Below are 25891 nucleotides of genomic sequence, written 5' to 3'. Positions count from 1 at the left end.
CCACATGCCTTCATTTTTATTGATATATATTTGAAATTCTTTGACTTGGCGTTCTTTAAAAAGGCTAGCACATACACTTAAAGTGTAAAGCAAAGCATATCTTTGGTACCAGTTTCCCTTCAAGCTATGATTTCCCAGTTATTAGCTATTATTCCCCAATGTTTCAGTTGTCATCCTGTGTCTCCAACCCCACAGAGTAAATATTTTCTGTTGGTTTATACTGTTCTGAATGGTTAGATTTACGCACAAGTTTATGTTTTGAATTTTTTTTTTTTGTCAGCACCTCTTTTTTGCTTCTCAGACCTACTCTACGAATATATTTTTTTCTACTTCCTCAGACAGCATTATCGAGCTTGTATTCATGGTAAACTCTGGTTTTGTTTATCTAAAAATATTTCCATTTGACTGTCAACTTTAAAGAATGGTTTGTTGGGTATTCAATTTTAGAACACATGTTATTCTCTACAATGACTTTGGTTTCCACGGCTGGTTTCGTGAATTCTGTTGTGAGTCTTGTACAAGTCCTTTAAAAAGGTAATATTATCTTGGTAAAATTTTAAATACTCCCTTTGTCTTAGGTGTATTGCTATTTCATTACATATGTCTTAGTATCAATTTATTTTTATTTGTCATGACTGATATCCATGGTATTTCCTGAGTCTGAAAATGTATGCATTTTTCCCTCTGGAAAATCTTTATATTCCCAAACATGATATTGAATAATATTGCCAACTTTCCTTCCCACATTTCTTCTTAATTATTTTCTGGGGTCCGTTAAAATATACATTTGTCATTTTTAATCTGTCTTCCATGATTTTATTCTCACTTGTATTTTTTTTCCTTTCATGGTCTTTATCAGATTCTGATAGATTTTCTCATCATATATAACTTTGTATCTGTGTCTCTATCAATCAATTTTTCAAAGATTTCAATCTGAAAAACTCTTTTCACACTTAAAAATTATTGAGAATCCCTCTCTATGAAAATACATCTGTGTTTCATTTTTACTCACACACTCACAAAAGCTCTGACACCAGATGTGTAGGGTTTTTCTCCACACCAAGCAATCTCTGTGACATCAGCTGGGTGTCCAATAATTCAATTCAGTTCATTTCTAATACCAACCAGTCTTATGGGACTGAGTCTTTATCCTCTACAGGTCCCATAGGTTAAAGACTCAGTCCCATAAGACTACCCTTCAAGACTTCAGATTCCTGTCATTTGTAGTAGGTCCCTAGGTTGCCCACAACTTTGTCTGATTTTGCTGAAAATCAGAGATTTCCCACAACCTCCTTGGATTTGATCATTTGCGAAAACAGTTCACAGAACTCAGGAAAATACTTACTTATGGCTACCAGTTTATTCTATAACAAAGGAGGTAATAAAGGATATGGATAAACAGCCAAACAAAGAGATGAGATGAGATCTGGAAGTGTTCCCAGCTCAGGAGCTTGTGGATTTGGGTTGCACCAATCACCCTGTATATGGATGTGTTCAAAAGCTGGAAGATCTCAGAACCCCATACTTTTGGGATTTTTATGGAGGCTTTATCCCATAGGCATGACTGATCATTAACCCAATCTCCATCCCGTCTCTGCTTTCTGGAGGATAGGACAGGAGTAACTAAAAGTTCCAAGCTTCTAATTATGGCTGGGACTTTCTACTCATTAACCCCCATTCAAGAGCTCAAGAGTCATATTGTTAGCTTATAAGTGATATTCCTATCATCCCCCAAATTCCAAGGGATTAAGGAGCTGGGTGTCAGACATTCCTATCACTCAGAAAATTATCAGGAACCAGGGTCAAAGAATAATTGTTAAAATGAAATATTTTCCCAGTACCACTATTGACAAGGGTTTTAAAAGCTCTGTGTGAGGAACCAGAGCCAGAGACCCATATATGTATCCCTTATTATTTCCCCTCCCCCAAAACTTTTGTTCATCCATATAAATATCTTGATATTGACTTATTAGAAAATGAAAAAAAATTGTTAAGATACTTATTGACTTAAGCACATTAATTTTAAAGTAACAATAATAAATCTATTACCTGTTAGTATAAGAGAAAATATTACAACCATCACATTTTATTAAAAGACGATACCTTATTAAAATAATCGTACTTCCAAAGAAAAAGAAATTCAGTAAGAAGTGGCATTTTTGTATATTTCTTTAATATTTGTTTTAATAGGACCCAGCTCTTTTATCTTGTACAAATTTTTTGCTATATGATGTTTTGGTTGAAGTATATGAAGAAAACCCAAGCTTAGACAACATACATAACTGGAAGAGGGCAGATAGTAAACTTTAATAACATTTTCAGATAACTAGGGTTGTTCTATTTTGTTACTATGCTAAAATTCAGCAAGTGGTAGATAGTACCTTAAAGGATAGGAGAGTAGCAATGAGAAATATGAAGCCTTATCAGTGAACACATACACTGTTACTTAAAAATCCAATAGTTTATCTTGCACTTAAATATATACTTTAGCTCAGCATGATTTTGTAACATCATGAATTGATCACTTGGAAAATACTTCTTCACCCAGTTATGCAGATCTTCCAAATGTTGGCAGAGTCCATAACACAAGTCAAACAATAACTCTCGCTATTATCACCAAAGATCTTATCAAATACATCTTTTAGAAGTGGGAAACTGTTGAGTTTACGGCAATAGGGACAAGTTACCCAAAATTCTAACTTTTGCTACAGGGTGCCAATTTTATCTTTGGCAACCACATCCTCGGCTGTTTTCCTTGGTAAGACAGGCACACTTTGTTCATTTTCAAGAAGATAGCTGCCAAGTACCAAAGTACGAATAGACGTGGTTTGTCTGTTAGTCATTACTTCAAGTCAAAATATTGGGTTTCGCGGAAAAGTGGCTGCTTCAACTAGCAGTTCAAATCATCATATAGGTTATTTTCTCCGAAACAGCTATCAGAGTTCCATATGCAGCATGAGCGCTTTGTATATACTTCTCATGCAATTACAGAAAATCCTTTAAAGAGTGTACCCCAGGTTACAGATTGTATATAATCACTTTGCTTTTTTTCAGGACATTTTGAAGTATACACCAGCCTTTTTTTTTCTCTCACTTTTTTAACTACACACACATTAAAAAAAATTACTAGTGTAGTTTGCTACCACTGCCTCCATCATTCAAAGATTCCAGCAGTTTTATACTATTTTTGCTTTTGCAAATGTCAAGAGAGTATAAAAATTATTAACTTCCAACCATTGTTATGAAAATAATTTCGACTCCATGGACCCTTTGGAAAGGTCTTAAAATTCCCCAGTGTCCAAAGAACACTTCAAGAATGGCCTTAGATGGACAGAAGATAGATCTTTCCCAGTTTATACCGTTGTGTACTATCTGGTTTAACCCATCCAATGAGCTTTTACTTATGCATTAGTAGTTTTTGAAAAATAATCTTTCCTTCACATTTGTCTTTTATGTTCACGATCTCTTTGCTCTTATCTGCTCTCAAGAATGTATTTCGTAGCACGTATTTCGTAGTTAAGATCTGAACTATCTGTGGGCCTTAATCTGTGGGTCTCGTTCTGCTAGCACTTTCTCATTGTGCTATCTTTTGTTGTGCATGTGCTTTGCTGTTCTCTTAAGAGCTCCTGTTCATCTGAACTCCATATGTGGAAATACTTTAAGGCCCGTATCCAAGGTGCCCTCCTTCAGAGAGGATTTGAAATCGCTTTTGCTGAGTAACTGGGAACCTTTACAAACCCAAGTGAGCCAACTCGAGTCAGCTGTAATGCTTTACTATAAATCTGCTTCATTAGGGGCATTTTGGGGATAAGTGGATTATGCTGGTTCTGTGAAGTCAGGCCACAGCCTGTCATGAGCCTCACCATGTGGTTACACACATGTAGGAGAGAGGCTGTGATCTCTCCACTCAGAGCCAAGTTTGAGGAAGATAACTGTGCGTCCTATCTCCTTTTGCAGAGCGGGTTTTTCTGTGGGTCCACGTTTCATCGAGAGTATAGCTCTTTGAACCCCCTCCTTTATGTGAGTCTCTCTCTGCAGACTCCTCATCATCTGTAAGACCTGGACTTTTATTCCTGGGTCTAGATGGCTCTTAGGCTAAAACTCAAGTTCAATGGGGCTCAGAAGCAGCTCTTCAGACTGCGGCCAGCTCACCTCACTGAATTCATGCTCTCGCTTAGTCTGAGTACTTCCTGACTTTCTTTAGCAGTTCAGCAATGCACATAAAATGATATTTTTTGAATTTCGTGTAGTCATTTTAAGTGTTTGTAATGGAGATACAAATGAGATATTCCAACGTATTCTCCATTCACTCTTCAATTCACTCCAGTCTGGATTCTGCATCTAGTACTCCATTGCCCTTGACAGTTTTCAAATGGTATATTCTTGTTTCTGGCTCCATTGTGTACAGCTTCTTGGCCAGAATCTATACAGTTGTTGTTCACTCCTTCTTAAATCATCCGCACCTTTCTGATTGCTCATTTAGTTTCTACTACAACTGTCAGTCCTTCACAGACTACTTTATTAGTTCTCTTCCTCTATCTGATTTGTGTGTGTGTGTGTGTGTGTGTGTGTGTGTGTTCGTGTGTGTGTGTGTATGTATTCTCAAATAGATGTTTGTGGAATTGCAAGACTTTTTTATTTGGAATTCCAAGACTTTAATTCCAGATTCTGCTGACCTTGCCAGACCTCTTTTCTTTGCTCCAATTAATATATCCAAATGTCTGATTAAAATCCTGGCATAATTTCCTGACTACTCAAATTTAATACTGCTTCCAAAATTGATTTCCTCTATTCAAGCTTAAGCAATGTTGATTATGTAATATCTTATACATGCAATATAACATATGTAGTCTTTGAAATATACCAAAAATTATAAAAAAGAAACATATTAACAAAATTAATACAGATTAGTGTACTACCTAACTAAATTACTAGAATATTATCAATAGCAATGAATCTCTACTTGTGTACTTCTCCCTAGTCTTACCTCCTCTTGGCTATTTGGATTTTGTTTTATTAATCATTCTTGTGTCTTGCTATAGTATTTTAATATCTATGTATCTCTAAATGTATATTTTGTGATTTATGGAAATATCACAATTGGTGCATATATATGTATGTGAATTAATATTTTCATTTAAAATCTTAGTTTTAAGATTTATTTATGTTGTTGGTATACTAGTTCACTTTTTCACTTATACACTGTGTGAATATAATACAATTTATTTGTACACTCTCTTGCCAAGGGATACAGGGTCATTTCCAACATTGTGCTATTGAAAATAATGCTGTAAGACGTCCCAGGCCCATACTTGGTCACATTTCATGTTTGGTGATTCGATGAACCTCCTGAGAGTGTGCCAAATTCCTTTTCAGAAGCCAGTCCTATGCAAGGGTTTTTAGTTTTCATAGAATGCATGCCTAAAAGTGCAAGGGAGTTGTACGGAATATACATATCCTACTTTATAATACTAAAATATTGTTCCAATGGCTTGTTCTAGTTTACAACCCAATCAACAGTTACTGTAAAATCTGGTTTTTCTACATGCTTGCAAAAACTTATCTAATCGAACATCTCTTTTTTTTTTTGCCAACTTAAAGCATGTAATAATATATCTCATTGATGTCTTCATTTTTATTTCTTTAGTTGCTGATATAAGTGAAGAGTTCAGTTCACCAAAGTTTATTCCTTTCTTAATAAATACTTGTTCAGGGGCGCCTGAGTAGCTCAGGAGGTTAAGCGTCTGACTCTTGATCTTGGCACAGGTCATGATCTAATGGTTCATGAGTTCGAGCCCTATGTCGGGCTCCTCACTGATCGCATGGAGTCTGCTTAGGACTCTGTCTCTTCCTTGCTCTGCCCCTCCCCTTCACTCTGTCTCTCATTTTCGCTAAATAATATAATATAGTATAATATAATATAATATAATATAATATAATATAATATAATATAATATAATATGAAATGCTTATTCATATTTTTCCCGTTATTTTATGCTATGTGTCTTTTAAAAAAAATGGATTCCAGTGAGTATTTCATATATTCTGGATACTAATTATTTGGCATAATTTGAATCATAAAACTAGCTTCTAGCTTGACTTTGTATTTATATTTTGTAGCTATTTGTTGCTGACATAGGATAAAAAATTATTTGTGGTCATATCAGTAAATGTGCTAATAATTTTTGTAGGTTCTTTTGGATGGTTTTTAACGAGTTTATTAATTTTTTTAATCCCTTTCCACATTAGACTCTAAACTCACTGACTCTAACACAATGCTCATATTGCTCAATGTAATATCTTCAGTTTATGTCAGAATTCTTGATGCAGTCAATAAGTACGTGCTGATTGACTGGAATGAGTTAGTCTTACCATCTACAGAAAACCATAAGTGAAAATTAGCAATCATTGGTTTTTCAGTCATCAAGGAAAAACATTTTTGTGTATAGAGTACAAACCAGGTGCTTCAAAAAAATAAGAGATGCACAAGATGTGTCTTCTACCCTCCAGGCATTTTTCTAGCCACAGATTCCTTTCTTTTCAGAATTGGAACCATAATCCCTTTATTTAGTCTACTTTGAGCAGGAGACTGTTCTCTCTAGGTAGTATTTTTTAATACATACAGCTGTTTTTAAAACATTTTCAACATTTGTTTCACTGTGTGGTATTTACCATATAAAGCAAATTTAATGTCGCTTGTATCTCCAGGAAATTATTTGAAACACCTGCATTTAACTTTACAGAGCATTAGGAAAATTTGCCACATGTTCTGATTTCATAAACCACATACGTGGAATATCTCAAAAAACGCTAGTTGTACAGAAACAAAAAAACTAGTACTTTTTATAATAATTAAGATTTGTAAAGTATATCAGCACAGTTGAGTAGAAAGCAAATTGTGCTCTTTTAAACATGGGAGGCATCCTCTTTTACTTGAATTAAAAAAAAAATTCAATAAATTATTATATATTATATATTCCCAGAGAGACCTGGGAATAATGTCAAACACTATGAGGTAGAAAGGTGGAGAACATAGAGCAGATGGAGAGTTTTTCTCTGTAGAACTTTTAATATTGCCTGGGCAAGACAGACCAAGGCTCGGCAAATGTTGCTCAAAGAGCAACGAAATATCTGGCCTTCATTCTACCCCCAGAACTATCTACTCACTAGAACTCATCCATTGGGCACTGAACTCATGACTTCTACCAAATTGGATGATACGGGTGTATTTTAAGAATATTTTAAACAGCTAGATGTTATAAGTGAATTTCCTTTATTATTATCTAAGCATAGGATTTATGCTAATCTTAGTAATCACAACACTGCATTTAGCCAGAAACATTCCATAATCTCACAACGTAAGTTTGGCATACACTAATTTAAGTCAATATTTATATGTGTATTTTGGTATCCTTTCGCCCAGATGTCCATCACTCACATATGGAGTTTTGATAAAGCTTCTATACATTAAAAATAAGACTCATTTATATAATTTGAACACAGTTCTAAGTGTTTTGCTATACAAGTATTATTTAAAGAGAGAATTAAAAAAAGAGGCTAACAGATAAGTTCTAAATTGCAGGTTGTTTTCAGTAAATCTAGCATTTGTTAAATCCTTAAACAATTAAGCTCTTTATAGTTTTTAAGAGATGATGGCAAAAATAGTCCTTTGGGCAAAGGCAGTCTCAGAATATGAGTGCTGATGAAATGAATGATGTTAAACATATATAATATGAATTGTATGCATACTATATAAAATGTATCACATGCATCTATGCTTCTATATACACGCATATATACACAGTTGCATGTATGTATCCAGTTTCAGATATATGCATGTGCATGTGTTTATTTGTGTGTTTCTTTGCCTTCATTTTTAAAAAACTCTATGCATTTTTTTTTGTCTCTAACTGAATTCTTTGCTTCCAACCCCTTCCCCAAGCCCACTTTCTGTCCCCCATTTTCTTGCCCTCTCTCTTTTCTTTGCTTCTGCAAAATAGAAAGAGACAAAACAATTCAGAAATAAAGAAGGGGAAAGATTATAATTCCGGCCATAGCATAATCCAGCAGGTTATAGTCACCATTATTCTTCCCTAAATTAGCAGTTTCAGGGTTGTTGATGTTCAACCAACCAACCCACACGTCTCCCCCAGGTCTCAGCGCTAACAGTCAGCAGAGCTCATGCTTAAATCCAGGCCTTCTGTGTCAAAACCTCTTTATCTTTACCATTGCATTTTGATTGACATCGAAAGTACAAGATACAGTTTTGCTACGCTCTGTGACTGGTAGTTTTTGGAAATCAGCTGAATGTGGAAGAGAACGAAACTGGAGTAGATAAAGGAAATGCCAAGAATAGTCAAAGAAAGCAATCAGAGTAGTCAAAGGAAATTCTAATACATGATTACAGTATTGACACATCGGTCAGGAAACAGGAACCACATTACACATTTTAAAAACGGATGGAATTTAATATAGGCAATTAGTTACACTGCTCCTGGAGGCCGGGAGAGTTAAAGGAAAGACGAAGAATATAATGCCAGGACGCAGCTACAAGCCTAGAGCAGAGGGACCAAAGGAAGAAGCTGCTGTTAATGAGAATCTAGAAACTCAGAGGAGGCGCTCTGAGGATTTAGGGCTCAGTTAAGTGTCTGACTTTGACTAAGATCATGATCTTGGAGTTCGTGAGTTCGAGCCCCGCATAGGGACGCGTGAGTACTGCTGGCAGGGACACAATGAAGCCTGATCTGTGTACTTAAAGAGGCTGGACGCTGGAACCAACTGCTGCTAGGAGACGCCAACGGCAAGCGCACACAAATCGCAAGAAACTACACTCTCCCTCCCTCTTGCTTGCAAGCATCGTTATATTGCTACCCACGGCTACTGAAAGGAAGCCCACGGTAAAGGAGAAACGTCATTTGCAGATTCTTCACGGATTCAGGTCTTGTAGATTTGTTGCGGAGGTAGGAAAGGTAAATAACTAGCACAATTATGTAGAGACTGTAGATACAGTGAGTAGCTTCGACGAGTTAGCGCTGATGCGGCAAATAATAAATGCAGGATTGAAACCGTTCAGTTTGAGGTGTTTGTGAGACATGAAGATAGGACCCAGGTAGTCAGATCGTTATGTGTATCTGCAGCATAGAGGAAATGTCACTGAAAACATAGATATCATTCTTTCCTTTCTCCATTCATTCCTTCATTCAATATCCCACTGACATATAGGTAATAGTGAAACTATGGACTGATTCATAGCATGCAGATAAATAAGAAATACGTAGAAAAGAAAAGAGCTCAGGATAAAAATCCAAGGATGTCTGCAAAATACAATCTAGAGACGCTCAGGATATTTACCACTTCCCAGATGTTTGACCTTGGCTACTTAGCCTCTTTCTACCTCAATTTTCCTGTATAAATAAGGGTAATAATATTTGCCTAATAAGATTGTTGTGAGGATTGAGACAATGACAAATGTTTAGAAAATTGCCAAGCGGGGCGCCTGGGTGGCTCAGTTGGTTAAGCATCCGACTTCAGCTCAGGTCATGGTCTCACGGTTTGCGAGTTCAAGCCCCACATTGGGCTGTCTACAGTCAGCACAGAGCCCACTTCAGATCCCCTCTCCCCCTCACTCTCCACCCCTCCCCACTTGCTCATGTGCTTTCTCACTTCTGCTCGCTCTCTCTCTTAAAATAAATAAACATTAAAAAAAAACTGTCAAGCATACTTAAAAAAAAATTTAAGTTTATTTATTTTTGAGAGAGACAGAGCATGAACAAGGGAGGAGCAGAGAGAGAGAAGGAGACAGAGAATCCACAGCAGGCTCCAGTCTCTGAGCTGTCAGCACAGAGCCCTATGCGGGGCTCGAACTCACGAACTCCAAGATCATGACCTTAGCCAAAATCAGACACTTAACTGACTGAGCCACCCAGGCATCACTTTTTTTTCTTTTCTTTCTTTTTTTTTTTTAACTAACATTTAAATTTAAAAAATGTATATATAGACAACTGCCAAGCATATTGTAAGCATCCGATCAGTATTAGTGTTTACTGCAATTACAGGAAAGCCTAAGAAGAGTCAGCAAAGAAATTATTGCTACTATTGTTAAAGAAACAACTGGAATTATGGCATATGTATCGAGTCTATACAACATGGATTGTATTTTTCTCCTTCTCTTTCCGCCTAGGTATGGATGCCCACATTATGCATTCCACAATCCATGTCTGCCATTCACATAATGGCATCTTGCAATGAGACAGTCAAGGTAATTTTCCAAAATATAAAAAATAAAGCTTGTTTTCTGCTTAGATGCATCTGTTATTCAAGACTACTGGAGTTATACTAGCTGCTTTCTGATTTATAGGCGAGAGAATCAACTGCAGGATAAATGATAGCAGAAGAATGAGATAAAATGTACACATAAGCTTTAAACAATTTGCAGAGTTTAACATGGTAAAAGACATGATTTGGGTGTCACTTCAGCTTTTTAAAAGGCAGTAAAGTATCTTCGAGTTATGTGAACCTTTATGAAGAAAAATGCATTTGGGAAAGTTATACTATACAGTGAGATAGTTACTGACAACGTAGCCAATGAACAGTAACAGAGGTGAGCAATTAGTAATGGGAAATTTCAAGGTGGGATTATTGACTCCATAGGGAGTTTCAGAACACTGGATAAGAACTGAGATGTTTCAAAATTCAGTCTATTTTACACTCTACATTTCAATGAAAGGAATAACTTGATACATTTTCACAGTGAAATTCATCTTCTCTCTTACCTGATTATCAGAATGGAGAGCTACAGTTGTATGATTTAATTATCATGCCTTTCACAGCTTCTCTACAGAGATATGGATTAAAAAAATCACCTAAAGAAAGATTGCCGTAATGCAGATATCTTGCGCCAAAGAGAACTCTGAAAGCTTTTACGTATTAACTTGCTCATTTATGTAGTACAGTCCATTTACAAATAACTTTTTCAGATCCTGACTCAAACTCCGCTAATATGAATTTCTATTCCAGTTATTTGGGAGTGAGGTATAAATTGCTAGTATACTTCGACTTGCCTAGAAGTGTCTGAGGAATGTGATTTTTGAAGAAGTTTATGGTTGAAAACTATAAGCTACACCAAATTGAACCCGTGATCATTCTCTATTCAAATAAAATATAAAAACGGAGTCAAATTTAGAAATGTGTGAGTAAAATAAGGGTTTAGGTCTTGTCACTGTTTGTCTCAAAGAAGAGAATTTCATAAACGCCTGAGGAAAAGAGTAAGGGGTCAAGATGACAGAATATGCAATCCTTAAAAAGCAGAGAGCAGGGTCAAAATGCAACTCCTTTAAAAGAAACAAAATTCCAGGGATGGGGGTGGGCGGTGGGCCCAATGATTTCACTTTCCTTGAGGCCTCATAGTTGAAGAGATTCTTTTAACAAATGCTTTAAAGCTTGGGGCTGATCTATCAAAATTTAAAAGTCTTGAAATTCATGGAATGCAGAGCCTAGAGACCAGGTGGATTCACAATCTGCTACAAGGGACAAATGGTTAATTTTGTTCTACTCCACTTACAAAATCATGTAGGTACGTATTGTGACCAATATCAAGAATCAAATATTCAGCACTATTGTGCTCCTCCTATTCTGCCTTTATTTAATGTAAAGAAAATTTAACTTTGCTATATTTTACTAGCAATTGGGAGGTTTTTTTAACCAAAAAGACTCTTACATAGGTTTCTGAGAATTTGTTTTAGAAATTAACATAAAAATCTCTATTTTTGTGTAGGAATAGTTATCTTATAATTATATATATAGGGTAAGTGATAAGCTTTGGAGAAAAAATATAAAAATGAGAAATAATGTTAAGTTAGGGAATGTCCATATTGTGTTTCACAATAGTCTGAAAGAATATAATTGTAACTGGAAACGTTTTTTGGTTTTTTTTGTTTTTGTTTTTGTTTTTGCTATTTACCCACGTTAGATGCTCAGAAATTTACTGTGTATCTTTTGGTAAAGGCCAAATATGCAGAATAATATATGTAGGGAAAATTGAGTATGAATAAGAATATTAGAGAAAATTTTATTTTAAAATGATGTGTCTTCAGTGATAATATGAAAATGGCACTAATGTGTGTTTAGTTCCATCACTCTTTTTGTAAACATAAATACCACTATATAACATAGTTTTTAATGCAATCAGAGAAACTGTGCTTTGTTTTTCACCGTATTTTCACAGATAGGGGAGCATTAATACTATATTGTCAACACCCGTTCTCATGTCTTTTGAGCAAAGACTCTATAAATGCCGGAAAGAAAGTTAAGTAAAATTACTCAAAATTGAGATTGTGGGGAAAAAAGGCCAGGTTGGCTTTGATTCAACTTGACTCACATGAGGAGATTAAACAATAACACATTTGAAGGTATAAGTGAAATTCTTATTACAGAATGTCAACTTGATTGGTACAATCGTTATCTATGTATAAATACAGAGTTTCTGAGAGCTACGGGGCTTGGCTTGGTGATCTAAGAATCCAAATTAAAGAGCCTAGACTGCCTGGAGCCACAGGTTTAAATCCTGTCAACCAACCCCTTCTTCTTTCTGAAGCAGATAAACCAGGTTCCCCAAAACCAGCTCTTTGTCTGGGGTGGAGTGGGGATCTCTCAATGACACTTTCAAACCACGGCCTGATTATACCTTGGGAACACTGCAGATTATTTTGTCTGTCTCAAACAGTAGCACAACTTTGTATTTGCCACAGTTCTGGGACCCAGACCAGCCTACAAGGTGGGCCAACAACCACCAGATCCCGGTAGGATATTTGGAATTTTAAAGTGTTTTTATTTCTTTTACTGACACTGATGTATTTTTGAGAGGAATTAAGGAAAGGAGAAATCATTTTGTACAAACCCCAGGAAGATGACCTCTGATAATCAGATGTTTATAAGCTACTTTGATCATCCAGTTAAGAGTTGAAAAAGAAAAGAAAAAAAAAAAAAAGCATGAAGTGGAGATCCAGGCTGGAACTCCTGGGTCAGAAGGCAGATGGGGTTCACAGAAATGCAAAGGCTACGGAACTCTGGGGACCCTTAATCACTCAGAAGTTGGTTCAGCAGCAAATTCAACTGGGCAGACGCACCTCATTCAGTTTTTCAACGGTCCAGAAATTGTAACAAGACTATAACCAGTGGATTAAAACATCTGGATGTATTTTTTAAATTTTTTTCAAAATCTGAAGGGAAAAACATAAATATAAAAAAGTTTGTCTTTTTCCGCAAGAAAACTAAGAACACCATTATAGTGAAAAAGCACACAGCTTATTTCAAGAAGGTAAGTGAAGTGATTTAGCAACTTTACTTAAAAATTAATTTCAATTATGAGGAAAACTAATAAAGAATAAAGAGAACAAGATCAAACAATACGCTTCTCATAGGATACGGATAAAAAGAAATAAAACATTCCTTGAAGAATTCAACTGATAAAAATAGCAGTGCAGATAAAGTTTCCCTTTTTTGTCAGAACAGATCATTAAATTAGTGTCAAAATGGCTTTCTACATTATTTTTATTATTTACATCAACCAAAATAATTAGCACTATTAAAATTATTAAGTAAAGGAGATGCTAACTGAATACCAAAGGATTCAGAAGCTTCTACGTGGTGTTCTCATGTACTGAGTTTATCAAAAGTATGGGAATAACACATCACCCAGAAACTATTCCACCTGCTTGCAAATAACTGCCATACTAGTGAAGCATCATTAAAATGAACAAGATCCACTGAAAATATTATTTTTTGTGGACCATGCATCATATTTAATTCACAGTCATAAACAATATTGTCACTGTATTCTTAAACTGGGGCCATTACACTGTTCTTTGGCTAAGTACAAGATGCCTCCAGAAAGTAAAAAAATGTCTCTGAACCATTCTCAGCTATACATGAGGACAGAGCACAAAAACCACGACATTTTTCACTTTTCAGGAGATTATGTGAAAGGAAGGAGCAAATAAATCCTCTTAACGCCTCGTCTACCCATTTAATGCCAAGATGTTTTTGAAAGACCATGCTTATTTCAGAAATCAATAACTGTGATGGACAATTATTCTTTTATTCTCCAGCAAAAGGTTCAAAACACATAGCAACAACAGCTGCTCTCTCTGAATGCAGAAAGGTAGCCAGCAACTCAGGCTATAATTATGTATAATGGACAACAATTTGCCCGTCTAGATTTTTCAGTTTACAATATCCTAGGAATTTGCAGGTGTCACAACTTTGCCATGTTCAGCCAGTGAAAGTGGTATTAATTGTCAAGTCTGCTGACTTATTTGAGAAGTTTGAGTAGGCCCCTGAGGTATATCACTAAATAGGTGACTTATGCTCACAAAAGGCCAGCCACCAGATCCTGGGACTATAAAGAATGTCATAGCGATCGCAACGGAAATGTCACTAAACAATACATTCCCACAACAGGGCTCAAAAGAATTCTAGTTTATAATAAAGATAATGAGAGCTCAGCTGTTCTATCCTTGTTGCTCTAAAAAAATACATTTAATTGAGAAAGCTGTCTGGGATTTACTATTACACAACTTACTGCCTCTGTTAACTTGTAAGGACCTCAAGGGCAAGGGGTAAGTTCTGTATTGTGGATACTATGTTTATGAGCCAAAAATTAAAATACGTAGTTCTGAGATAGGGACAAGCTAGTTTAATTTGATATGTCTTAGAAAATTTGGAATGTATGTTCTAGGCTTCTAGACATTTTAAAATGACCCATAAGTCCTAGTGCCACACCTTCTATCATAGATGTTATTTGAAAAGCATTATTGAGGGGTGCCTGGGTGGCTCAGTCAGTTACGCATCTGGCTTCAGCTCAGGTCATGATCTCACGGTCCGTGAGTTCAATCCCGTAGAAGGCTCTGTGCGGACAGCTCAGAGCCTGGAGCCTGCTTCGGATTCTGTGTCTCCCTCTCTCTCTGCCCCTCCCCAACTCGTGCTATCTCTCTCTATCTAAAATTAAATAAATAAACTTTAAAAAAAAATGAAAAGCATTACTGAATGAATGAATCGTTAAAACTGTCATTAATTTAATTGTGATTAATCTAATAGTAATTGAAGTTTTCTTCCTAGGTTCAAGGCTATGTCCTATATACACAATGTGGAAGATTTTTCTGGATATCTGAGTGTTAAATTAGTACTGGTAGCATGAAAAAGTTGATTCAGAAATTTTGTGCCATCCCATCAAAATAAATGAAACCACAAAGAAGATACAAGTTTCTTTTAACTAAAACTTCAACAATTGCATAATCATATATAAAAGTATTTAAGGGGCGCCTGGGTGGCGCAGTCGGTTAAGCGTCCGACTTCAGCCAGGTCACGATCTCGCGGTCCGTGGGTTCGAGCCCCGCGTCAGGTTCTGGGCTGATGGCTCAGAGCCTGGAGCCTGTTTCCGATTCTGTGTCTCCCTCTCTCTCTGCCCCTCCCCCGTTCATGCTCTGTCTCTCTCTGTCCCAAAAATAAATAAACGTTGAAGAAAAAAAATTTAAAAAAAAAGTATTTAAATCATGCAACCTCAATGAAATCTCATTATAAATAGTAAAAAGATCTGTATTTCAACAAAATGATGAAATGTGTTTCCTTTCCTACAAATGTAGTTTGGGTTAAAATCCATAAAGTGGCTGAGTGAAGAGTTGCACAGACTTTTCCATTTTTTGGTAAAATGAACTGTAGCTATATCTAATATTTTAAACAGTTATGTAAAAGTGTCAAAATAAACTTAGAGGTATCGCTTCCTCTACTCAAAATTAAGCATCACTTGGTTAACAGTTTCTACTTTAACTTTTATGTTTTATTGATAATCATATTAATTTAGTATTAGTTACACAATAGATTTCAAATCTCAATAAACTTTGTTATGTCACATAATGCCCAATAACTAACTGAGTTACTTTCATTAATTAGTCAATCAGTTTTAGTAGTGAAAAATAATTGGGTGGGTCAATTAACTAGTCAGTATAGCTGGAACATTCCAACTGCTGTACAACAAGGTTATGCAAATTTTATTACGTTCATAGAGTCACCTCAATTGTTAGTAGCTATTTTAGTGGGTTTCTGCTACAACAGTTCTTTTCTTTTAACATGAGAAGAGTTCTATGTTCTGCTTTGGTTTTCATTAAATTGACCCTTTATTTTTAAAAGCATTTGCTTTACTGTGTATTTTAGGTTTTGATTCTCAAAATAACTTACTGGCATAAAATCTGTAAACTCATGCCCATTAGCTGCTAATATTCCACGATGGAAAATAAAATTAGCAAGTTTAGGAAAAAAGTTGTTTGACCATCTGTATTTACATGTAAATGTATGTGAACTCTCTGCGGAATTCTCTTTGTACCCAGGCTTCAGTTTTTATTTAATAAAAAGAGCTGGTAGCATTTAATGGCTGTTACTTAGCTCTAACTAATAAATAACTGCTTATTCACTATAATGATGAGGCAGTTAAACTATTTCTTCTGTAAGATAAATACGCTATAATTTGAACTCCATTTGTAGAAATATAAACCTCAGAAAAATGCAGCCTTTGTTTTTATAATACAGCATGGTTTCTCCCTAGTTTTGTTTTTGTGAATATTTCCTTGTACTCTAAGTCAAAGTTATGATTGTCTCCTCATTGTGCTGGTTATTAAGTTATTGTTTTTCAGCCTCAAATTCTCCCTTCTGCATTTTGCTCTGTGAGAGGAAGCCTGGGATTTGAGAACTACATTTCTCACTTACCAGCTGGCTCCCCACCAGGTTTCCTAGAAGGGGAGGGAAGGGTGGAAGACAGAGGGACTTATTCCTACCATTTGCTTCCAAATCTTTCTGGCCAGCATTACTCCAGTGATGGTTCTGCACCCTGGCAGTTGAAGCTGGAAGCTCAAAGCTTGCTCCACTTTGCAACTTGTCTTTCCTGCTCCCAGAAGGCACCACATTATATCCCCTCAGAAACACCCATCTGCACACAAAAAGATGCTCATGGGACACCTGAATGGCTGTCGTTTAAGCACCCAACTCTTGGCTTCGGCTCAGGTCATGATCTCACCGTTCGTGGGTTTGAGCCCTCCATCAGGCTCTGAGCTTATGGTATGTACCCTGCTTGGGATTCTCTCTCCCCTTGTCTCTGCCCCTCTCCTGCCCCTACATCCCTCAAAATAAATAAATGAACTTACAAAAAAAAAAAAGATATTCATCGTCACTGACCATTAGGGAAATGCAAATCAAAACCACAATGAGGTATCACTTCATTCCTGTCAGAATGGCCAAAACAAACAACACAAGAAACAACAGGTGTTAGTGAGGATATGGGGGAAAGGGAACTGGTTTGTGCACTCTTGGAGAAAATACAAACTGGTACAGCCACTGTGGAGACAGTATGGAGTTTCTTCAAAAGTTAAAAAGAGAACTACCCAATGATCCAGCAATTGCTCTAATGTGTATTTATCCAAATGATACAAAAATACTAATTCAAAGGGATACATGCACCCTGATGTTTATAGCAGCATTATCTACAATAGCCAAGATCTGGAAGCAGTCCAGATATCCATTGTTAGATGAATGGACAAGGAAGAAGTGATATCAATGGAATAGTATTCAACCATAAAAAATCTTGCTATTTGCAAGGACATGGATAGAACTAGATGGTGTAATGCCAAGGGAAATAAGCCCATCTGAAAAAACAAATAACATATGATTTCACTCATACATGGATTTTAAGGAACAAAACAAATGAGTAAAGGGGAAAAAAGAGAGAGAGAGAGAGAAAGACAACCCAAGAAACAGACTTAACTACAGAGAGCAAACTGACAGCTCCCAGAAGGGGGGTGGGGTGCCTGGGGTGGGGTGGGGGGCATGGGTTAAATATGTGATGGGGATTAAGGAGTGCACTTTTTTTTTATTTTTTTAAATTTTTTTAAATTTTTAAATTTTATTTATTTTTTTTCAGTATATGAAGTTTATTGTCAAATTGGTTTCCATACAACACCCAGTGCTCATCCCAAAAGGTGCCCTCCTCAATGCCCATCACCCACCCTCCCCTCCCTCCCACCCCCCATCAACCCTCAGTTTGTTCTCAGTTTTTAAGAGTCTCTTATGCTTTGGCTCTCTTCTACAAGGAGTGCACTTTTGATGAGCACCAGGTGTTGTATGGAGGTGATGAATCACTATATTGTACACTGAAACCAATATTACACTGTATTAACCAACTAGAATTAAAAACTTAAAAAGAATAAAAATAAAAACTTAAAACTAAATAAATACCCATCTGAATGGGCTGGTGCCCTTTCTGCAGAGTCTAAGCATCAGATGTGCAGGGCCCCTCATCTGACTGCCTGGGGTACCAGCCCCAGGTGAGGAGCACCCTCTCTTAGAAGGTCAGGGGCTTTTCACCGAGGATGGGGTTCCTTTTTCAAATTCCAGGGTCAGTCTGGTCCTAACCTCTTTCCTGCGTCTCCTGGCCCCACCAGTGCTAACTGCTTCCTTCAGTTACTACTGCTGTGATAACTCAGCCTTCTCCACTTGCCTTTTTAGTTCTCCAATACCTGCAAACAATTTGTTTACATTAATTTTTTTTCCCTCTATGAAAATGACTGGTGTGTCTTTTCCTGGCCAGACCCTGAATGACCCTCACTAATCAGCGCCCATCATCATTTATTTATCTTTCTTAAGCATCAGGCAATGTAAAGAGTAAAATCTAAAATGGACTCTACTGCAAACAGTTTGGAAAGTCAATAATTTAACTTAACGTTTATACTCATGTTTTATTTCATTTTGGCTTTGGCTACATTATATCTGATTTTGAATCAAGCAATTGTGGAAATGTAGAGCTGGAATAGATTTTAAAGATCATCTGGCCCAGTATTAATATGGAAAAGCACCTGAAGTTATAGTGTTCTTTGGGGATTTTCATACCCATAACAAAAGACCGTAAAACACTGACATATTGAATTCTCTCATGTGAACTGGAAACACTTTCACCAGGAGAAAAAGGACTATATTATAATCATGCAAAATAAATTATACCCTAAAGTACACAAAAGATAAGATGGTGGTATTGCATGATTTACTATTTCTAAATATTTCCGTTAATCTTACTTGAGTACTTATTTATATATGATAAAAGGTTGCTGCTGTTTGTGAGCTGGTAAGTTGTAGCAAAAGTCTAAGAACCACTATTGAAGAAAAACTATGAAAATTAAGCAAACTATATACGTGATTAGATTATATCGCTTGAATAATTTAGTCTAGTCTCTGGAACTGAAGAATATTTCAGATTTAGTCTAGTGCCCTCATCTGATAAATGACCTTCATTTCAAACGATACATAGTCACTAGGTTATTAAGTCAAAATCCTCTGATAAAAAAAGGCTACTTTTTATTATGCTGCATTTCTAGAATGTAATTACCTTATTTTTTTCTGCTGTTAGATTAATTATAAAAATAACTCAGCAATTTGACACTAAATCTGGATAAACATTGGGCAGCATGCAGAAAATATCACTTTCAATTCACAGATGAGTTAAAAAATTGTACCTGAGTTAAAAACAAGTTGGTTTACTTGCAGAATTCTTTCTTCTGAACAAAATCATGATAAAGAAATGAGAATTTGTTTATAACAGTTCATAAAATCTCAACACATGGATGCCACTGGAAGTAGTTCTAATTCTTGCAGGAACATATTTAAGAGTTTACCTTTGGTTGATTTATAAACAGAATTCAAATTTGCCATCCTAAATTTTGATAAGTGATCAATATAATTCTACATACATCATCTCATTTGATCAAGTGTACCAATCAAGAAAAACAGGAAGGTACCTTTTCTTCTAATTACATGTGAGAATCAGGGAGACCACCTCAGGTCCTGTATCAAGAGAGGCAAGACTCTAGTCTAGACTCACATCTGTCCCACAGTTAATTTCTCCCATTTCTTTATCCTTGAAGGTGCTTCTAACAGAGCATAGATCTACATCCTGTAGACTTTGGGTTCTTGAAAGGCAAAAGTGGTATTTTTCTTTCAGTATCTCTTGTTCTGAGAAAATAGTATTGAAGAAGAGAAATATGTTAAGAATGCTACTATGATATATGAAATAAAATACTTTCTGGATGCTATACTCCTTCAAGTCTTGCCCATTAACTTTTGTTTATGAGCCATGACAAGCTGTTATCTGAATGTGTCATCATGACCAATATAGCCTTAAGAAAAATTTCTGTTTCCCCCCCTTTGTTGTAATAGAAGCAATATAGAACAAAGAAAGAAAGAAAAGATGAACCTGTCCGTCATGAGACTTCTATCTCTTTCTCAAATGTGACAACTTTTGCTCTCAGGCTTTATTCATATTCTCCACAATCAGATATGCAAGACTGATGATTGCTCTAAAGATGCATGACTCTCAAAAGAGTAACCCCAAAATATTAGCACTTTCAACTTTTTATTTATAATGAGAAAATAAAAATTTACCTAGCTAAAGAAATATCAGGCTTCAGTTACCAGGAGGAAGAGAAACAGAAGAATCAATGATGGCTATTGGCTTGCAAGGCAAATGTGACCAATCGCTTAACAGGGACTGGCTGGCAGTGGCCGAAGGGCCTTTCCTTCTCTCTCCTAATTTGCTGACAGCTGAATCACTGCTTCTGCAAGGAGTATGAATTCAGAGGCAGTTTTGTTCTGGCCTGGAAGCCGATGAACAGGGAAATCAGATACCTGCCATGCCTAACCATGAGACAATGGGTTTATCCTCTCAGTGAACACCATCTTCATTAGGCCATCTTCTCTCTTCACCTTCTATCTCTGTCCACACCAAGTACATCTGTTAAGTGTTAAATACTAATCAACACAAATGAGCAAAGAAAAAAAGACACACAGAAAACAGACTCTTAAATACAGAGAACAAACTGGTAAGTAAAGGTGGGAAGGGGGATGGGTGAAACAGATAAAAGGGATTAAGAGATACAAACTTCCAGTGGCAAAATAAATGAGTCAGAGAGATGAAAAGTAAAAACAAACAAACAAATAAACATAAAAAGGAAAAACAACAGTGGGGGGGGGGGGCACCCAGGTAGCTCTTTTGGTGAAGCAACCAACTCTTGGTTTTGGCTCAGGTCATGATCTCAAGGTCTACAGTATCAGTGTGGAGCCTGCTTGGCATTCTCTCTCTCCCTCTCTCTCTCTCTCTCTCTCTCCCCCTCATTCTTTGCCCCTCTTCTGCTCATGCATTCTCTCTCTCTCTCTCTCTCTCTCTCTCTCTCTCTCTCAAAATAAATAAATAAACTTAAAAAAAGGGGGGGGTTGCAATGGTATTTCTTACTTATTTAAAACACAGTTTCAACAACTCTTCATTACCCAGTGTAGCAAAGGATATTTTTATGAACCCCATCTTAATTTTGTCAATCATTTGTTGTATCAGTAAAAGATAACCTCTTCTCATATAGGCCTTAATGTAATATTATTAATATCAGTATTATTTGTTTGCTTTTGTAAATGTTACCAATACACTTTTAACAGTTTGTTTGTTTTTTATATGAAATTTATTGACAAATTGGCTTCCATACAACACCCAGTGCTCATCCCAAAAGGTGCCTTCCTCAATACCCATCACCCACCCTCTCCTCCCTCCCACCCCCCATCAACCCTCAGTTTGTTCTCAGTTTTTAAGAGTCTCTTATGCTTTGGCTCTCTCCCACTCTAACCTGTTTTTTTTTTTTTTCCTTCCCCTCCCCCATGGGTTCCTGTTAAGTTTCTCAGGGTCCACATAAGAGTGAAACCATATGGTATCTGTCTTTCTCTGTATGGCTTATTTCACTTAATTCGCAAATGACATATCGGACAAAGGGCTAGTATCCAAAATCTATAAAGAGCTCACCAAACTCCACACCCGAAAAACAACCCAGTGAAGAAATGGGCAGAAAACATGAATAGACACTTCTCTAAAGAAGACATCCAGATGGCCAACAGGCACATGAAAAGATGTTCAGCGTCGCTCCTTATCAGGGAAATACAAATCAAAACCACACTCAGGTATCACCTCACGCCAGTCAGAGTGGCCAAAATGAACAAATCAGGAGACTATAGATGCTGGAGAGGATGTGGAGAAACGGGAACCCTCTTGCACTGTTGGTGGGAATGCAAATTGGTGCAGCCGCTCTGGAAAGCAGTGTGGAGGTTCCTCAGAAAATTAAAAATAGACCTACCCTATGACCCAGCAATAGCACTGCTAGGAATTTATCCAAGGGATACAGGAGTACTGATGCATAGGGCCACTTGTACCCCAATGTTCATAGCAGCACTCTCAACAATAGCCAAATTATGGAAAGAGCCTAAATGTCCATCAACTGATGAATGGATAAAGAAATTGTGGTTTATATACACAATGGAATATTACGTGGCAATGAGAAAAAATGAAATATGGCCTTTTGTAGCAACGTGGATGGAACTGGAGAGTGTGATGCTAAGTGAAATAAGCCATACACTTTTAACAGTTTTTAAGCAGCATGTTGGATCACTTAGTAAAGTTGATACTAGGCACAAGTCTGTTGTCTGGATCTCAGTACAGCACACTATCATGCTTACAAAAGAAGGGCCAGCCACATTCATGTGTCCAAAATATTATCTGAACTTCACATTTTGAATAACTTCAGCAGAGATTTAAGCATCTGAAAGTATATAAATATGATGGAACTCCTGTGAACAGAAATTCTATCCTTTTAGTGACACCTCTCTGCTTTCATCAGCCCCAAGCATACTAACTTAGAAACGGCATTTCTCTACCAATATTAATAATGTAGTTCAAACAATATATCAAAATGGACGAGGCATATTGGCATATTCTGGCCCGAAGGAACCAACTAATCTTACCTAAAAGAAGGAGAAGGAGGAGTGAATACTTTGTTATGTTGAGTGCATGCAGGTGCATGATGGTGTCTGTTTGTGAATGTATGAGAGACAAAGATTGAGAGGGGTGGGAGATTAAAAATTTGAAAGCCTGGGGAGCACCTGAATGGCTCAGTTGGTTAAGTGTTCGGCTTCGGTTGTGGGTTCAAGCCCCACATCCGGCTCTGTGCTGACAGCCTAGAGCCTGCTTTGGATTCTGTCTCCCTCTCTCTCTGCCCCTTCCCTGCTCGCACTCTGTCCCTCAAAAATGAATACACATTAAAAAAAATTAAAAATTTGAAAGCCTGTGATAAAATAATACATGCCTCAAAAAAATTAAAAGTTTTGTGATTACCATGCAAAATATGAAGTCCTGCTGAATACATGGCAAAATTATGGGGTTTTAATTTCCTTTTCTGGGCTTTCATATGTGAAACAATAGTGCTCAGGCGAAACTGGTTCAATCCTCATGCAGTAATTCTGGGATCAAGTCCTGGTCATCTCTGATTGCTTTCCAACCCAAAAGGAAATGCTGCCTAAGTGCCTGACAAGCTTCTGTGGCACATCTGCCCTGTGGGATGATACCCTACCACACAACAAGCTGAGCGTTTGAAGCCATAGACATGCTAAATTAAATCAAGATGTTTTTTTCCCAGCAAGCACAAGTATCCCTTGACTGGTTTCCAGATTCAGGTGCTTATAAAAACAAATATGAGAGGCAACATTAATTTTAAACCCTACCGAGCTACATACAACAATTGCAAATAATGGAAATACTTCAAACTTTACAGGATTACAAAATGGAAAGTGATCAGGGTTCTGGGCGTAGGTCCTTCAGAAGTATTTTCCAAAGGGTTCTGCATTGGAAAATAGAATCCATGTGCTCCTATTTACCTGAACATGTTCCAAACAAAATTTAAGTGTTTACATAAGAAAATTCAAAATACAGTGATTTAATGTCTAGCAGACACAAAGAACATCTGTAGTATGACTATCTCCTGATATTCAATTTACACGAAAGCATTAAAAGTAACATAGTAAAGTGAATTATTTTCACCACGTCATCATGTACCAATATATGAGAATATTTTGATTTTTATTAAAAGATCTAGGACATGTCACTGTTTAGAATCAGAAGTTTAATTGCGAAAATGGAAAACAAGACACAAAGGTCCTGCTTTGTTTACTTAATGGAAAAGGGATGGAGATGTAAGGAAACTTGTAAATTCGAAACTAGAAGGAAACCGTTCCTAACTGTTGGCCCTGAGCTAAATCGGTTTAGTCCGAGCACAAAATGGTGAATAAGGCGAAGCCCTTTTCTTCACAGAATTCACATCCTAACAGGAAGGGAAAAAGAATATACGTGCACTATACAATAAGAATATACAAGAATACACAATAAGTAAATGAATGTAAGAAGAGAGAAAAAGCAGGTGATTGAAACAGAGCATTATGAGTTGGGAATTATGCCAGAAAGAGTAATCAGGAAAAGTTCCTTTGAGGGTACATTTCTGCCGAGAAAGTAAAGATGAGAAGTCACCAGGCCTGAACCTGGGAACCTGACGAATCTGACCAGCACTACAACTAAAGGTGAAAATTGCAAATAACTATTTCACTGTTGTACTAAATCAGGGGTCATCCTTTACCATGATAATGGTATTGGTGAACCGTGGAATTTTTTTATTCTTAGGATGTACAGTGTGACATGTTTAGATGTGAAATGTCATGAAGTCTGTAATCCATTTTCAAATGGTTTGGCTAAAAAATACATATACACAGAAATAGAATAAAAACTAAACTTTACAAAATGTTAAGAATTGATGATTTTAGGTGACAGGTGATAATGACTGAATTATGCAATTTTATCAATTTTCCCATCAATTTGAAATTGTTCTAAATAAAAAGTTGGGAGAAAAGGAACTTACTAAAAAAAAAAAGGAATTAAATCCGTCCACACGCTAATTGCCAATGATTATATAAAATGAATGGGTGCTTTAGAGTAAGTTTTTTTTTTCAAGAAATCCCTATTGTAGACTTCCATTTTAGAACAAAATGAATACAGTCACATGTCCAACCACATAACACATTTCACCACGTCCTGATACAATGCAAATGCTTGAAAGAAGGAAGATAGCCAGAATTATGAGTCTGCGTAGTATCTGAAGCTGACTCTGTTCTGACCCTGTTTCAATTCTTCTTTGGCTACTTTGTCTCTGTGTCTGGCATGTTCCACAATACCACCCACCTCTCTCCTTCTGTGTCTGTCCAACCTCCCCAGGGCTTCAGTTGCAATCTTCACCTCTGTATTGTAGTACCTACTTCTCCATTCCTTACTTTACATAGTTTTGTTTCGTTTCCTCCAAATTTGACCTCTCCATTCTTTCCTCCCCGCCATTCTTACCACAGCATATATGAGCCTGAAAAATCTGTCCTTTGCCAACTTCATTTCTTGCAGAAGCTTTCATTTGACTCTCTTCCCTAGCCATCCTGAATCACTATGAAGTTCCTCTAAATGTCAAGATGTTTCACACTTGCATGACTTTGCTGAAACTGCTACTTATACTTCAAAGCTGTGCTCTACAAACTGTACACTCTCTCTACTCAGCATATTACTCGAAATTTATTTCAGAGGTGAAGATTTTTTCCAACAATCTCCCATCCCACTCCAGAACTAACTACCTATATTATAGTTCTAAAATACTCGATAACTCTTTGTTTTTAACTCCTGTTATTTATATGGATCTCTCTCTTTTGGAATAAAACATTAAAATTTTTTTAATGTTTATTTATTTTTGGGAGAGACAGGACAGAATGTGAGTGGGGTAGGGGCAGAGAAAGAGGGAGACACAGAAACAGAAGCAGGCTCCAGGCTGAGCTGTCAGCACAGAGCCCGATGTGGGGCTTGAACTCACAAACCCTGAGATCATGACCTGAGCCAAAGTCGGTCGCTCAACCGACTGAGCCACCCAGGCACCCCAAAATAAAAACATTTTTAAAGTAGAGATCTTGC

This window comes from Felis catus, chromosome A2, assembly GCF_018350175.1.
Source record: "Felis catus isolate Fca126 chromosome A2, F.catus_Fca126_mat1.0, whole genome shotgun sequence".
In the NCBI taxonomy this organism is placed as follows: domain Eukaryota; kingdom Metazoa; phylum Chordata; class Mammalia; order Carnivora; family Felidae; genus Felis; species Felis catus.
This window is presented reverse-complemented; position numbering follows the sequence as displayed.